This window comes from Pan paniscus, chromosome 9, assembly GCF_029289425.2.
Source record: "Pan paniscus chromosome 9, NHGRI_mPanPan1-v2.0_pri, whole genome shotgun sequence".
In the NCBI taxonomy this organism is placed as follows: Eukaryota; Metazoa; Chordata; class Mammalia; order Primates; family Hominidae; genus Pan; species Pan paniscus.
In genome coordinates, this window is record NC_073258.2 from 127,956,695 (window position 1) to 127,971,759 (window position 15,065).

General features: G+C 41.9%; 1 long non-coding RNA gene across 1 annotated transcript in view; it reads left to right on the forward strand.

Moving 5' to 3' along the window:
- Positions 1-243: 243 nt before the first annotated feature.
- LOC103786291 (uncharacterized) overlaps positions 244-15,065 on the forward strand; it is a 71,695-nt gene continuing 56,873 nt past the window's right edge. Inside the window, exons 1-2 of the long non-coding RNA XR_003029105.3 lie at positions 244-999; positions 12,533-12,701. This is a non-coding gene — a long non-coding RNA (uncharacterized LOC103786291). The remainder of the gene's footprint in view (positions 1,000-12,532; positions 12,702-15,065) is intronic.

Genomic DNA, 15,065 nt, shown 5'->3' on the forward strand with positions numbered 1-15,065 from the left:
GGTTTCTGGAAATAGGAAAAGGCTCATTAAACTGTCATTTGAATATAGATCACACCTAAATTCTAAGGAAGACAAAGTCTGCCAGCCAGGGATGCATTTTCTTTCCCAACACAGCTCTCTATAAACTGAGAAGGCAGAAAGAAGCATTTCAAAGAAGAGATCCCCTAGATTAATATGTATTCTTGGTTTACTCTGTAATTAATGATAACTCACAAACAGAATGAGGGATTCAGAGAGACAGAGAATGAATACTGGCCAAATGAAGAAGGGATCTGGGATGTCAAACACGGCGAGGTGTGTGTTTTGTTCCTGTCTGTGATCACTGGTTTGATCAGGCAGGCTCTGTTTGAGGTAGAGGAGTATGTAGGGATTTTAATTTGACTCGCATGGTTTAGAACAGAACATCATCTCTGCCTGCAGAAATTGATTTGAAAATACAACATCTTGCTTGCAGATTTCCTTCTCTGTTTGCCTTCAGGTTTGAGAAGAAGCTAGAAAATGCAGAAGTGCAAGGGAGGGATTCAGGGCCAGATGCTGGAGAATCTGGCAATATGCCCACCTATTTCTCCAATTCTCAATCCCTAGATGAATGACCTGAACATACTAAGAGTTAGCCTCTTAGTACATTGCAATATTAACATGTTGCATGTGTAGACCAGGGTCTAGTACATGTAAGTTTTGTTTGTTTGTTTGTTTTGTTTTGTTTTTGAGATGGAGTCTCGCTCTGTTGCCCAGGCTGGAGTGCAGTGGCGTGATCTCTGCTCACTGCAAGCTCCACCTCCCGGGTGCACACCATTCTCCTGCCTCAGCCTCCCAAGTAGCTGGGACTACAGACGCCCACCACCACGTCCAGCTAATTTTTTTGTATTTTTTTTTTCTGTAGAGACGGGGGTTTCACCATGTTAGCCAGGATGGTCTTGATCTCCTGACCTCGTGATCCACCAGCCTCGACCTCCCAAAGTGCTGGGATTACAGGAGTGAGCCACTGCACCTGGCCTGGTACGTGTAAGTTTTTAACACATGTGTAGACCCTGATCTATACAAGCAACATATATTTTCTCATTTATTTCTTACCACAACCTTTTGAGATAAGTCAGAGTTGCCCTTAGATTCCAACAACAGAGGACCCCACCTGCACTCTCCGCTCCAGCTGGCCTGTGTGCCTGCCTCCAGCTGTGTCCTTTTCCAAGGGTATGAAGGGGATGAAGCTGCTTCATGGGGCCAAGAGGACATACCCACCAGGTGCCTGGCACCCTGGAGTTCCATTTTCTAACATCCCCAAGCCCAATCCAGGTTCTGAGCAGTCCTCTTACCTGGGTTCATCCTGTTGGTAGACTGTGTCCATAGCATGATCTTAGGTCCTTAGGCCAAGGGCTGGCCATCTGTGTGGCTTATGGACAGAAAGTTTCATATGGGCTGGACTGTCAGCAACTGGCTTGCATGACTTGTGATATGGGATGGAGCTGGGGTGGGGAGAAAAGGGTAGGACAGTGAGCTATGGGCAAAAGCCTGGGGTGCTTTCCCTACCCCATCATATTTCGAGAGGAACTCCATGGGGTGCAAGAATGCTGAACTCAAACCTTATGCTTCCAGGTCATTTTTAATGTGTATTTGTCAAGGTGGAAGATAGAGCATGTTTTATTTAGTGCTTTGTTGGCTTGACTTCTACTTTTGAGTGTTTTGACATGTGATGCATGAGCTGCCATTTGTACTCATTCTCTAGGCCCTAAAAATATTGAGGGTGGACCTGATGTAGAGATATCAATACCTATATTTTACATATGGGAAAATAGGGAGTTCGATCAGTTGCTAGTAAGTGCTGAAGTCAGAATTCAAATTCAGACAGTCATATTCCAGGGTCTACACTATCCATCAGTATCTGGTACTTCCTCTTATGGGAGACACCGTGGGGAGGTGTCCATTCAAGTCAGCTAATATCATGTTGGGATTAGAGCAATTAGACAGACACGGACCAGCTTTGGTGAGGAACCTTTCCCTCCTGTTATGTTCTTAGGAGAAGTGTAATGGAGCCTCATAGCCTCTGATAGGATGAGTGGACTGTGTCTGTGAGTGGAAGCTGGGGAGAGAAACCAGAGGCACTGGGAATAAGAAACCCTGTTTGAAACACCTTATCAGTAACCTTGTCAAATGTGTTTAATTTGAGTTTAATCAGGAGGAAATAGATCAAACAAATCAGACAACTCTAAAGTGGAGGATGTGATAGGCGGATTCCTAAAACAGACCCCAAGATTCCTGCTTCCTCCTGCCCTGTGCAGTCCCCTTCCCTTGAGTGTGGGCAGACCCATTGAAGACTGGGATGGATCGTCAGTCCCTTGAGTATGTTATATACGTGGCAAAAGGGAAAGCGTTTTCCAAGTGTAATTAAAGCCTCTAAACAGTTGACTTTAAGATAATCAGTTGGAAAAATCTCTGGGGTGATCTGACTCATTCAGTAGGAGGTCTTAAATAAGGGTTTAGCCCTTTCCTTGGGGGTGAAGCAGCAGCAGGACTGTCTCTTTTTGACCTTGAAGAAGCAAACTGCTGTGTCATGGAAAGGACCACGTGGCAGGGAACAATGGGTGGCCTTTAGAAGCTGACAGTCTCAGATCTACAGCCGCAGGGAGCTGAACACTTCTAACAATGAGTGAGCTTGGGTGAAGACCCTTACTTGGCCTTAGATGAGAAGGTGGCCCCAGCTAACACCTCAATTTCAGTCCAGTGAAGCCCTAAGCAGAGGCCCCAGACCCACAATTCCAACCCGCGGAAACTGCCTGTGGTGACACATTTGTGTTTTATTTATTTATTTATTTATTTATTTATTTATTTATTTTGAGATGGAGTTTCACTCTTGTTGCCTAGGATGGAGTGCAACGCCACAATCTTGGCTCACTGCAACCTCTGCCTCCTGGGTTCAAGCGATTCTCCTGCTTCAACCTCCCAAGTAACTGGGATTACAGGCACCCGCCACCATGCCCGGCTAATTTTTTTTTTTTTTAGTAGAGACGGGGTTTTACCAGGCTGGTCTTGAACTTCGCCAGGCTGGTCTTGAACTCCTGACCTCAGGTGATCTGCCCACCTCGGCCTCCCAAAGTGTTGGGATTACAGGCATGAGCCACCATGCCCAGCCGACATTTGTGTTATTTTAAGCTGCTAAATTTAGGGTAATTTCTTCTGCAACAATAGGAAACTAATACAAGAGACATTCTTCTATAAAACAACTGGTTGGGACTCTTCAAAAAATCATTATCATATGAAACAACAAACATAAAGGTAGGAGGAGGATTTTAGTTTAAGGGTGTTTAAAAAGCAAACAAAGCAACAAAGAACAACAACACCACAACCCCTCTGGGCTGGCAATGGTCTATGAAGTTTTCTCAGACTGAGTTTTGGAAACTTAACATTTGTTTTCCTTCGTTTTGTGTTGAGATCTTGCAGAGATCTCTGCCCTCTGTTTTGAGCCGAGTAGGCACCACGGCTTTGGCCCCGTACAGTGTCTCACTGTGGATAGGGATAGTTACATAAAAATAATCGCACTGTCTCTTAGCTCTAGAGAAATGCCCTCTATCTCCCGGCGGTGGCTGGAGGGCCAGGACTTAATGGATATTGTGGGTCGTAAAAATGAACGTTAATGGCCCGCACCCAGCCTCCTCTCCCACAGCTCTGAAGCTTTGGGGGTGGCAGCATGAACAGCTTTGACAAATTTGTAGTATTAGAACAACACATTTGGACAAGGATGATACTATTGCAAGGAGGAATTTGTGCTCAGTAGGCCCTAGATGAAGTTTGTCTGGAGACTCTAGCTTGTCATTCCCTGACATATACAAACCTACTCCCTGCCTAGCCTACTGGGTCTTTGAATGAAAGAAAAAATACCTGAAAATTGAATTCATATTAAGACATGAGTGATCCCGATACAGGATTTTGGCATTTAAAAAAGACAGCTGGGTGAGTCCAATGCTTAACCCACATGAAAATATTTCTAAGGGCAGAATTTTAGTCTTTGTAGCACCTCGATATTGGAAGTCAATTTTAAGATCCCTAGAGAGATCTAATTATTGTATTTACAGGGATGGTCTATTAGATGAATTGCCAAACACTCATGTGTGTGTGCACACATACATACACTCAAAACACACACACACACACACACACACACACACACACACACACAGAAAACACCAGAAGGGCTGTGTGGCAAACACATTAATTGGGACAGTGAGATATCCAAATAGACCACAGTGGTAGAGATGCATTTAGAAGGGTAGCTGGAGTCAAGGTGAAAAAGAAAGGGGTGAGCAGGAGGAATTTAGGGTGGAAAGGTTCAGGATGCCAAGTAGCCAGGCTCAAAGCTGGTGTCCTAATCAAGGCTATAGCTGGCAGGTGCTGAAATTGAAATAGCAGGAGGGAAGAACAATGAGAGAGCGATTCCCCCTCCCATTACTGCCAGACAGGATGGTGGGTCCTGATAGGCCATGCTGTTGTGCTGGTAGAGGGAGAGGAAAGGGATGAGGACTGTTCCAGGTGATGATGAAGAAGATGATGACAGTGGTGGCATAGATCACATTGAATAAGCACTTAATATGCACCATGCCCCTTAAGAGGTATTGTTTTGGGTAAACTCACAACAACAGCTCTGTAACATAAACACTATGAACGCTTCCAATTTCCAGGCGAGAAACAAGTTCCAAGCAGTGAAGCAATTTGTTCAAGATCCTATATAGCTCACCAGTGACAGCACCAGGGCCTGAGCCCAGGCTGTTGAGCCAAGAGCCAGAGCTGAAAAAATGGACAGATCCCCCTGGCTGTGAGATTCCAAATGTGGCAGGTCTTCAGGGTTTCCTTCTGATTTGTAGTCCTGCAGCCCACACCACAGGGGCTGTGGTGAATAGACGGAAAATACCGAGCCTCCTAATTGATGTGAAGCCTTTTGAAAATGTCTCCGTGTCCCTCCAAAATGAGGAGTGCTTACTCCTCATGCTGCTTCAGAACTTCTTTATCTTTTAACCATTTTTCCCTTCAAATTTAACTCTGCTGACTTCTGCACTGAGGATTACCTAAAGGCCAAGTTTGACATTCTTAATCCAGCCATTTCAGAGTTATCTAAGAACAGAAAAGGTACAGGGATAAAGGCTTAAAGTGTTAACTCTGGGAGTGCCAGAGGGAGTTGAGATGGACAGTGTCCTTCCCTGAGTATCCTGCAGGGCTCAGACCTGTAGGATGCCCCCATGAGCTTGGCTATATTAAAGATCCTTTTAGATCCCTGAGCCCCTTGTTTGTTTGGCCTGTTTTTAAAGCTGCCTACAGATAAACTACATAGCCACTGAAACTGCTGGGAAGATATCATTTCCCCAAAAGAGCTTAGCTGGAGAGACAGGACCCATAAGAAGGTATTGACTTGATGGAACCCAAGCTGTCAAAGGAAATCAACAGGAGTTTATTTTGCAAGTGCCTACTATGAGACCAGTGAAGTAAGTACTGGGCCAGGAAGAAGACCCAATATTCTATGGAAAGCATCCAAACCAGAAGGAATTTTTATATCAGTTCAGCTGCTATTATTGAGCACCTACAATGCACCAGACATGAAGCTCTGTGCTGACTGGTAAATCCACAATGAACAAAACAGACGTTGTTTCTTGTCGTCATAGAATTAATATTTCAGACTATTTATATGAAATTATGCCACATTTTCTTTTCAATTTTATTCTGAATAGCAATAGAAAATAACAGGGAAGCACAGCAGAAATGCATTCTTCACTTAGATTAAAAGATCCTACGAGATTCTTGCACATTATTCATAGGCATGATTGGGACACTGGCAGTGGAGCATTGCGATCAAACACACACACACACACACACACACACACACACACCTTACCTCATGCATGCTCTTTGTTTAGAATTAGAGGAAAGAATAGTTTGCAGTTTCTAGAATTTTAATAAAGAGAAATTAGAGGGCAAACTCCTCCCTATTGAGGATCTTACAATCAGTTTGAAAAGGCTCTCACGTGTGAGACAGCTAGAGAACAATTCAAAACAATATATAGTCAAGTTATCCTATTACTCAGTCCACTTACATCAGATTTAAACATAAATTCTGCCTCCTTAAGGGAGCAGACTGCTTCTAAGAACTTGGCATTAATTACTGGGATGCAGATTGGTACAAATAGATGCTGCCAACTATAAATGAGTCTTATCCATTCAATACATTAGGTCTCATCAGGAATATGTTATATGTCCTGAAAGTCATAGAAGTGCATTCCCTTGTAAAAAGATTACAATACTTTCACATTTTATTTTAAAATTTATCTGCATTGCCTGAGTTCACTCAACTATCCGAAAGCCTACTATGTCCAAGGCACAATCGTGGTCTCTGGGGATAACACAGTGAACAATACAGTTCCACATGGCACCTGTCCTCAGGAAGCTTACATTTTAATGTATGATCTAGGAACATAATGTGTGTTAAAAAACACACGTTAATAATTGCAATCTGTGAGAAGTCTATGAAAAATAGACAATTGTGGAAGGGATCTGCTTTCGATAGGGTAGTTAGGGAAAGCTGAGGGATGCATAAGGGTTAGCAGCATTGCAGCCAGGCTAGAGAGCGAGAGAGAAAGGCCAATTGGATAAAGGTAATGACTGTGAAGATGGACCATGTGGGAAACAGATTCAAGGGGTATTAAGAATTTACTGTTTCAATGGTTGATGGGGAAGAAAGACAAGAGGAATCAAAGATAACTGTTTTGTTTTTTGTTTTTGTTTTTTTAACTAGAGTAAATGAGTAGATGGGATGCTTATTGTTACATGAGGGAAGAAGAAGATAAATAAAGGAAAAATGTATTTGCCCATATGATGTTCAGAGGATGAGGGGCTTTATATGTGATGGCTTCTGTTTTCTTAATATAAGATGAACTGCCTGATCAAAATTTTTGTTGCAAAATTTTAAAAACCAATATCTTCTTCTCCAGCTGTCTCCAAACCCCAGATTTTGTTTGGCTTATAGTTCTCACTGAGTAGCCACTTTTTCAATTTGCTCTTCTTGGCATTTTAACTTCCCCTTCCCCTCTTAGCACGTCTGCCATCTCTTCCTGCTCTGGGTGTCACTTAGCTCTGAAAACATAGGCATCGGAGTGTAGCAGACTGACTCAGAGTCCTCCCAAGATGCAGATTCTACTGAAATCCAAACCCAAGGGGTCTACAAAATGGGTATGTTCAAATTTTTTTTTTTGTTTTCATTACTGACTGTCTCCTATTTTAAGGCACCCAGATTGCTTTGGGGGAATGTAAATCAGTGCTTTCTTCCATTGCCAGTTTAATGACCTTGTGATGTTAATTGCCTCTTTCTCCATAATATCAACTCTTCTCCCCAAATGTCTCAGACAAATTACCTAACCCTTCAAACACAATCCAAGAGGACTTCCCCATCCACCTAGGCAGAATGCAACTATATCATACTAGAGTTTTTATGTGTGTGAGTATATATATAATAAGGTAAAGAGGGAACTAATATTCTAAAAAGAAATATAATTCTATTATATATTCTATTATATAATTCTATTATTAAATATATTCTATTATTATAGAATTATACACTATAATTTCTGTATCTGTAATTATATAACTGTAATTTCTTACCATTAATCGCAAAATGGGAGGCTCATCAGGTAGAAGGAGGGAAGGACTCCAGTTTCAGCAGTTTGTGCTTAGAGTAGAAACATAAAGGAGAATGACATGGTGATAAAACCCAGCTTAGGAGAAATAAGACTTACTAGTCAGCTTCATTCAGCAACTCATATCTCGAATGTTCACTAAACACTTATTATGTGCTCTATGGTCCTACTTTATGTTCTTGGCATTGGAAATTTTTTAAATGAATACGAATTGATTATAATAGAAGATCAAGTAGAGCTCAACTCAAAGTGTCATGGGAACTTGGATGCACGAGAGACAGCTCTACAGCTGTCAGGGGACGTGTGGAGGTGTGGGGAGTGCAGACAGTGGTTAGAGAAGGTATTTATAGAAGAGGTGATGTTTAAGCAATACTCAGTAATATTAGTGGCCATGGCATAGGGCATATAGGTGAGAAAGAGGATGGAGCCTGAAAAGAAGTAAGAGATGAGGCAGAAGAAACATGCTGGAGTGATTCATCTACCTGGAGAGGTGCTCTGCTCTGCATTTCATAAATAACTTCTATAAAAGACCTCGTAAACCTATGTCTACAACTGTTTGACCACTCTAGATATTATATCTCTATGCAGCTCACTCTTTAGTCTTTATTCGCTTGGATATTCTCTTTCAAAAAGATGTTCCATAATGTTTAATCGAACTTATGATCACAATTTCAGACGAAAAGCAGTTCCTTCTGCCAAGGCTGATACCTGACCCTGGCACTCTCCTAATCAATCAGCACTGTGTATTTTGCATATGCCAACACATGGGATATTCATGAAATGTATCAATTCATTATTGCATTGCTATAAAGAAGTACCTGAAGCTGGGTAATTTGTAAAGAAAATAGGTTTCATTGGCTCACAGTTCTGCAGGCCATACAGGAAGCATAGTGGCTAGCCAACTATATAAAATAAGGTAAAAGGAGAAGTAATATTATAAAAAGAAATATAATTATATACTATAATTTCTATAACTGTAATTATAGAATTGTAGTTTCCTACCATTAACTGCAAAATATGAGACCCATCAAGTAGAAGGATGTAAGCACTTCGGTTTCAGCAGGGAGGCCTCAGGAAACTTACAGTCATGGCGGAAGGCAAAGGGGAAGCAGGCTTGTCTTACATGGCCAGAGCAAGAGGAAGAGAGATGGGGGAGGCGTCACACAATTTTAAACAACCAGATCTCGTGAGAACTCTGTCATGAGAATAGCACCAAAAGAATGGTGCAAAACCATCAGGAACTGCCCCCATGATGCAATCACCTCCCACCAGGCCCCACCTCTAGCATTCAGGGTTGCATTTCAATATGGGATTTGGGTGAGTACACAGATCCAAACCATATCATGAGGTGTGGTGGTGATGGAGAATTGGAGTTAAGAGAGAGGGATAGCATAATCCAGAATAAAGAAACAGAAATCTGTCTTAGTCCTCAAATTCCTTAAAATCTCATTAATGGAGAAAACATGCTAACTTGAAGTGACTGAAGAGCACTTAAAAAATAACCTTCAGGCAGCTGCGTGTTCTTACCATCCCAAATGAGTGTGAAGTGGAAGAATGAAATTACTGGCTGCATCTGCATAGGTACCTTAGGAAGGCTTGCTGAGCTGGCATTTGATGCATCCCATGTTTCTGTGGGGGTGCAAGGAAGGAGCAAGGCGGTCCAGGCACGGAGAGGAAGAGGAGGTGCCCAACAGAAGGACCAATGCCTAGTGAAAACACTGGGGAAGCACACTAGACTCGAGAAGTCCTTGGATGCTGAGTGCCTGGCATGGCTGAGAAACTGGTGCCCATTTGTTTTCCTGACTCAGAATCAACATTCATAGAAAGATTACATTTTTTTAAAAAAGGACTTAGTTTCTTTGGCAAACCAATAACAGGCTTTGGGATTTTGCTTTAAACATTGTGAATAATCCTATTAGCAGCTTAGAAAAACAGGGCTATTTTAATGACAGAGTATATATATCTATATATTTCCCATCCACCAGTGTCTGAAGGAGATTATCCACACTAGCTGAAGTCTACCCTCTTTGCAGGGTTTAGCCCTGTCATCAGGTTTGGAGAGGCAGGAGGGGAAAAGAGCTGCTCAGTTACTCTTCCAGCACCGAGTGTGCTGGATAATTGCATCTTTTGCCCACTTGCCAATGGCATTTAGACTAGTTCTCATCCATGTCAAGTCAGTCCAAGCCCAGGAGGGGCAGCATGGTGCATAAACCATGTTTATATCTCGTTTCTGGCCCTGACATTTCACCCACAAAATGGAAATAGCAATAATATTAAAGACATGAGGTTGTCTCAAAAATTAAACAAAACTATGTGAGTTGAAGCACCAGGTTAGGGGAGTAGACCACTGGTTCTGGTGGTTATTCATGTTAGTCTAATGTCTCTGACATTTGAAGACCTATTTTGCAGTTATGTTTTTCAAATCAGCTTCTTTGACTTGGAGCAGGTAGGGTTTATTTTCTGGTTTACCTGCTGGGAGGTAGAGAGTGTAAAGGCAGACTTGTTCTTGTGTTATCTTCCAGCGTGAGGATCTAACCAGTGAGGATCATGTTTCAGCAACATCATCTTGGTATGAGAATATACATAATTTTTTAATGAGTGTGAGTTGTATGACTTTTTAAGACAGAATATTGCTACGTGATTGGATTTTCTTAGCAATCATTTTTATGCCACCTAACCACTTTTTTTTTTTTACCTCAACTTCAAGAATTGCCTGAACTGTGGACAAGAGAAACATAGATGCTTACATAAGGAATAGGCTTGGATTTCTTCCAATGCCTTCCTATCTCTTTGATGTTGTTACTTGCAGGTATCAGACTTCCATTCTGCCAGGAACATTTCTTCTGTATGTTGTAATGACTCATGCCCCCAGGATAATGAACAAGACTTGGCAAATACTGGGCCCTGATACCTGAGCCAACAGAGAACATCCATATCAGGGAAGCCAATAGTCAGAAGGCCTGACTAGGAATGCAATTTAGAATTTGCAGACAAAAAAGTCATTAGCTACCAAAATCTCTTTTGATTCTGTCAAAGGGCAGATCTGGTCTGTTTCTTAGATGTATTTTCCTTTACTGATCATTTACATTTTCCATTATGAATCTTTATTTCAATTGATAAGAGAAGTAAGAAAAATTTTGAGAGATAATTCAACATCAAGGAAATCTATGGAGAGGCATGTATAGACACTTTCTTTATTCTTATAAAAAGGGCGATACTGTGAAAATAAAGCTATAACTTCACTTTCATTTAATAATCAGGTGAGGTAAGTTTATTTTGGGCAAGGGTAGAGGAAGAGAAGGGGCGATGCAAATAGAGGCATACACAGAGTAGATGTTGCTTATGCGTTGGTCAAATCAATAAAGAGTGGGAGGAAACAAGGAAGAGACCTGTAGAGGGAGGGGAAGAGAGTGAAAGTCATGCAGAAGGGAGAGAATGAGAGAAGCATGGAGTCAATAAAGGAGATGGAGGAAGACGCACAGAGACGGTAGATGCATCTGGGGAAAGCTGCTGGGAGTCACACACACCTTCTCCCCTTGTAGTTTCAGGGGGCTGTTGCCTGTTGAAATGTTAATCGATGAACTTTTTAAAAATACTCTTTCAAATGTTAATCTTTATATCAACTCCCCTGTAAATTGCATAGTCATAGCAACCCAACACAGGGTAAATTGTTCCTGGTGGGTAGCAGCCCATGATGGCAGCTAGAGGGTCAAGGAAATCCATGGAAAAGTCAGATGCCCCTGGGGCAGAGATCCCGAGCCCAGGCTGAGAAAATTACCTGTATATCTTAGAGGCAACTGGAGTCTAAGTCATTGGTCTGGCCAGAGAGTGGCCTTCCAGGCTGGGGGTCATGGGGTTGGGTGCAGAGCAGGACCACACCAAGAAGGGTCTCTCTGCTCCTGCACATTCCACATGTGGTCAGCCTCAGGGTTTAGCTGCACTCCAAAGCACAGGGCAATGTAACAGAGGACTAAGCAAGAGCATTTCCTCCCAGGCAGAAAACAAACAGCAACAAGAACAACAGAAGATTCAACACAGAAGCAGCCTACAAAATGCAGGCTGTAACCTCGATGGTATTGATTGAGTGCACCTGTCCGTCTTCATTTTAAACTGTGAGCTTGATTGCTGGCAAGTTTATAGGATTATGGGTTTAATTGGATGCCTGTGCTTTTCCTAGATGTAAGTGAAATTTATGGCTGTGGGGTTTGTGGTGCCAAGGTTTACCTCAGTCATCGCCTCCCAGCCGAGAGAGGGCCTAGACTCCTGGAGCCAATTGGAGCGAGCTCAGGGGCTTGCGTGCACGGGAGGCACCTCTGGGCCTGCTTGCGGGCTGGGGTTACATGAGGAGCAGACAGACCAGGTGACAGGAGCCAGAAGCTCGCGCTGCATCACGGACCTCCCTCGCTCTGTGACCTCACTGAATGCTAAAAGGAATGAGTAACGGGCATCCTGGAGAAATTATTGATATTTAGTTAGATCCCCAAGTGCTGGGAATGCACAGAGACTGGCTCACTCGGATGGCTGCCTTGCTTTTTTCTGCTCACTGCTGCCATAAAGAGTTTAGGAAGGGCTCTTATGAGAGGCCGAGGGTTTTGGGAAGATGGAGAGGTGTCGTTGAAATGATTAAATCCTTTGAACCTAGGCGTTCGGGGTACTTATCATCTGGTATTTAATAACGTGTGATATAGATTTAAATTATTGTTCCATATTTTGAAGGGTGATTGCTCTTAATAACTCATCTGGCCTCACATCGCTATTTATTCACTGAGCACATTGTTTGCTGATTACCTAACATGTGCCATTCCTGGGGATTTTAGGTGAGAGTAGGGAAAATTCTTCTAATTGTTTTTTTAATTTTACAGATAAGAAAACTGAAGCCCAGAAAATTTATTTCCTTCACCTGGTCACACACAGATCTCCTGGTATATTCAGAACTAGAACTCAGATACTTGATTCCCATTCAGAAAGAACCTGGTCAGCTGGTTGGGGGTTAAAGAGGACAGAGAACACCAATGAAAAAACCTCCACTGGGTAAGGGAGCTACCTTGTACTTCTATTTGGCTGCTCAGAACATTCAGATGCTCATTTTCTGGTTTTATTGGTTTTGGACAGTTGTACTCATCAAATTAAGTGACCTTCAGAAAAGTGAGAGATTGTAAATCACATGGTTAGTTTCTTCCAACCAAAGATAATAGGACACTGGCTGATGAGACTCAGTCCAAATTCTCTGTTATAGAAATGCATTGCTTGCTTATGCAGTTGGCTTGGGATGAGGCCAACTCTGGGTGGGGCCCAGATTAAAGTAGCAAAGATACTATTATAAAACAATTTGACATGGCAAAAACAGTAAACATTTAAACTACTACTTACATGCCAGGTACTGTGGGCAGCACTTTGCTTGCACTATTTCATTTAATTCTTAAAAGCACCCATTTTATAGATGAGAAAATTGAGGCTTAGAGAGATTATGTAATTTTCCCAGGGCATGCAACTTCCAAATGGGCTGAACTAGGACTCTAAACTTCTTTATTATGACAATAGTACCCATGACTTTAACCGCTACACTCTCCTGCAGAATATTTAGAGGTATGTTGCGATAGACACCATTGTTTTATAAACGATGTTGACACACACTTTTAATATAATTTAAACTTTTCAAACACTGGTCTATCAGGTAAGTGAATAAGTGCATAATAGAAGATGAGATAATGCTGAAAAATTAGGGTGGATAAAACCTGGAAGAAATTGACAGTTCAAAACGCTGGGCTTGATGTGGTGGCAGTAGAAAGCCTTTGAAGGCTCTTGAGCAGAGGAGTGCTATGATGACAGCTGCACTGTATGGGCTATTGACATCCAGGTAAAGGGCTAGTGAGAGAATTCAGTAAGAGTGGGAGTTCCAAAGCAAAATTTGAGAACTTCGTGATTTATTGTACTGAGGAGTGTGTGGTCTCAAACACAGCAATCAGCTAGTTATGGTAAAAACTTTGGGGGTCCAGGTTTCGATGTTGGGTCTTAAATGTGTGTGCAGTTTATGGAGATATCCGGGAGCACTTTGGCAATTCCAGAATGGAGATCCAGAGAAAGTAGGCAGAGGCTGAAAATATGCATTTGCATGTAAATTTGCATAGAGGTGCCAATTTGCAGGAGCTTAGAAAAAGCAAGGGATCTAATGGAACCAGATGATAAAAGACCTCAGGAGTCTTATTTTGAGAAAGAGGAATTACAAAGAAAGAGAAGAAAGAAAGAGAACAAGAGATCCATGTGGGATAAAATTTCATGAGAAAGAGAATAATGAAAGATTTTAAATTCTTTAGAAAAGTCAGGGAATAAGGGCTAAGAAACAATTGTTGGTTTAGTGATGTAGAGATCACCGGCATCCTTGGGAGTACCATTTTGAGAGACTGATAAGAGGAAGCTATCTTGCAAAGAGTTAATGGATGGTTAGGATATGAATGCAGTTTTCTTCACTGAGGGGGCACACAACTTTGTTGAGGGGATAGATAGCAGTTTAAAAATAGCAAGAGATAGATTAGCAAGACAGCAGAAGGGAATTTTATTTTATAGGTAAAGAGAGATAGAAATATGTTCGTAAATAAAGCAAAAACAGCTAGAGCAGAGAGAATGGCTCAAGCTATGAGACAAAGGGTGGGGGAGTTTTTGATACAGCAAGATCTTTGTGAAAGCAGAAAGTGGTAGGAAAACAACCTAGGTGGTGAGTTTTCTTTTAAGAGGAATCATGGACTGCTTCTGTTTAGGAGCTTTGAATGAGAGAGAGCAAAGAAAGGCATTCTAGGCTCATGGCAGGTCAAGCACATAATTTTCAGGATCGCCTGGGAGTGAGATGCGTGGGATGAGATGGGTAAGAAAATGGGTGGGTTGGATGGATGAAGAAATAGGAGCATTGGTAACTACCAGGGAGAATGAAATGTGGAGCTGATGTGAGATAAGGAGGTGATGAGATTAAGATGAGATGGAAAGGCCAGCTGAGTTCAATTCAAATGACTTAACCTTTTAGCAAAATGGCTAACAAAAATTAAACATATTTTCATGCAATTCTCTAGTTGCATTTTACAGCCTTGGAGGGCGAACAGAAAAAGCAAAGGGTAGTTTACTAAAGTTGAGAACTATCAAAGAGAAAATGTCACAGAAAGTGAGGCATTGGAAAGTGGTGGTGAAATGACTCCATATAACATTAAGGTGAGTAGGAAGAGGAATGAGCCAGGAATGGAGTTACAAGAGAATAAGGAAAGGCATGGTTACTGGAACTTGTGGCTAGGAAAGAAACCCAGTTCAGTAGAAGTGCCAGTGAAGGAGAAGTAGAGAATAAGAAGAGAGAAATCATTTTTAAAAATTGTTGCAAGTTCAAGAACCTGAGTGGTGGTGATGTGCAGCTGT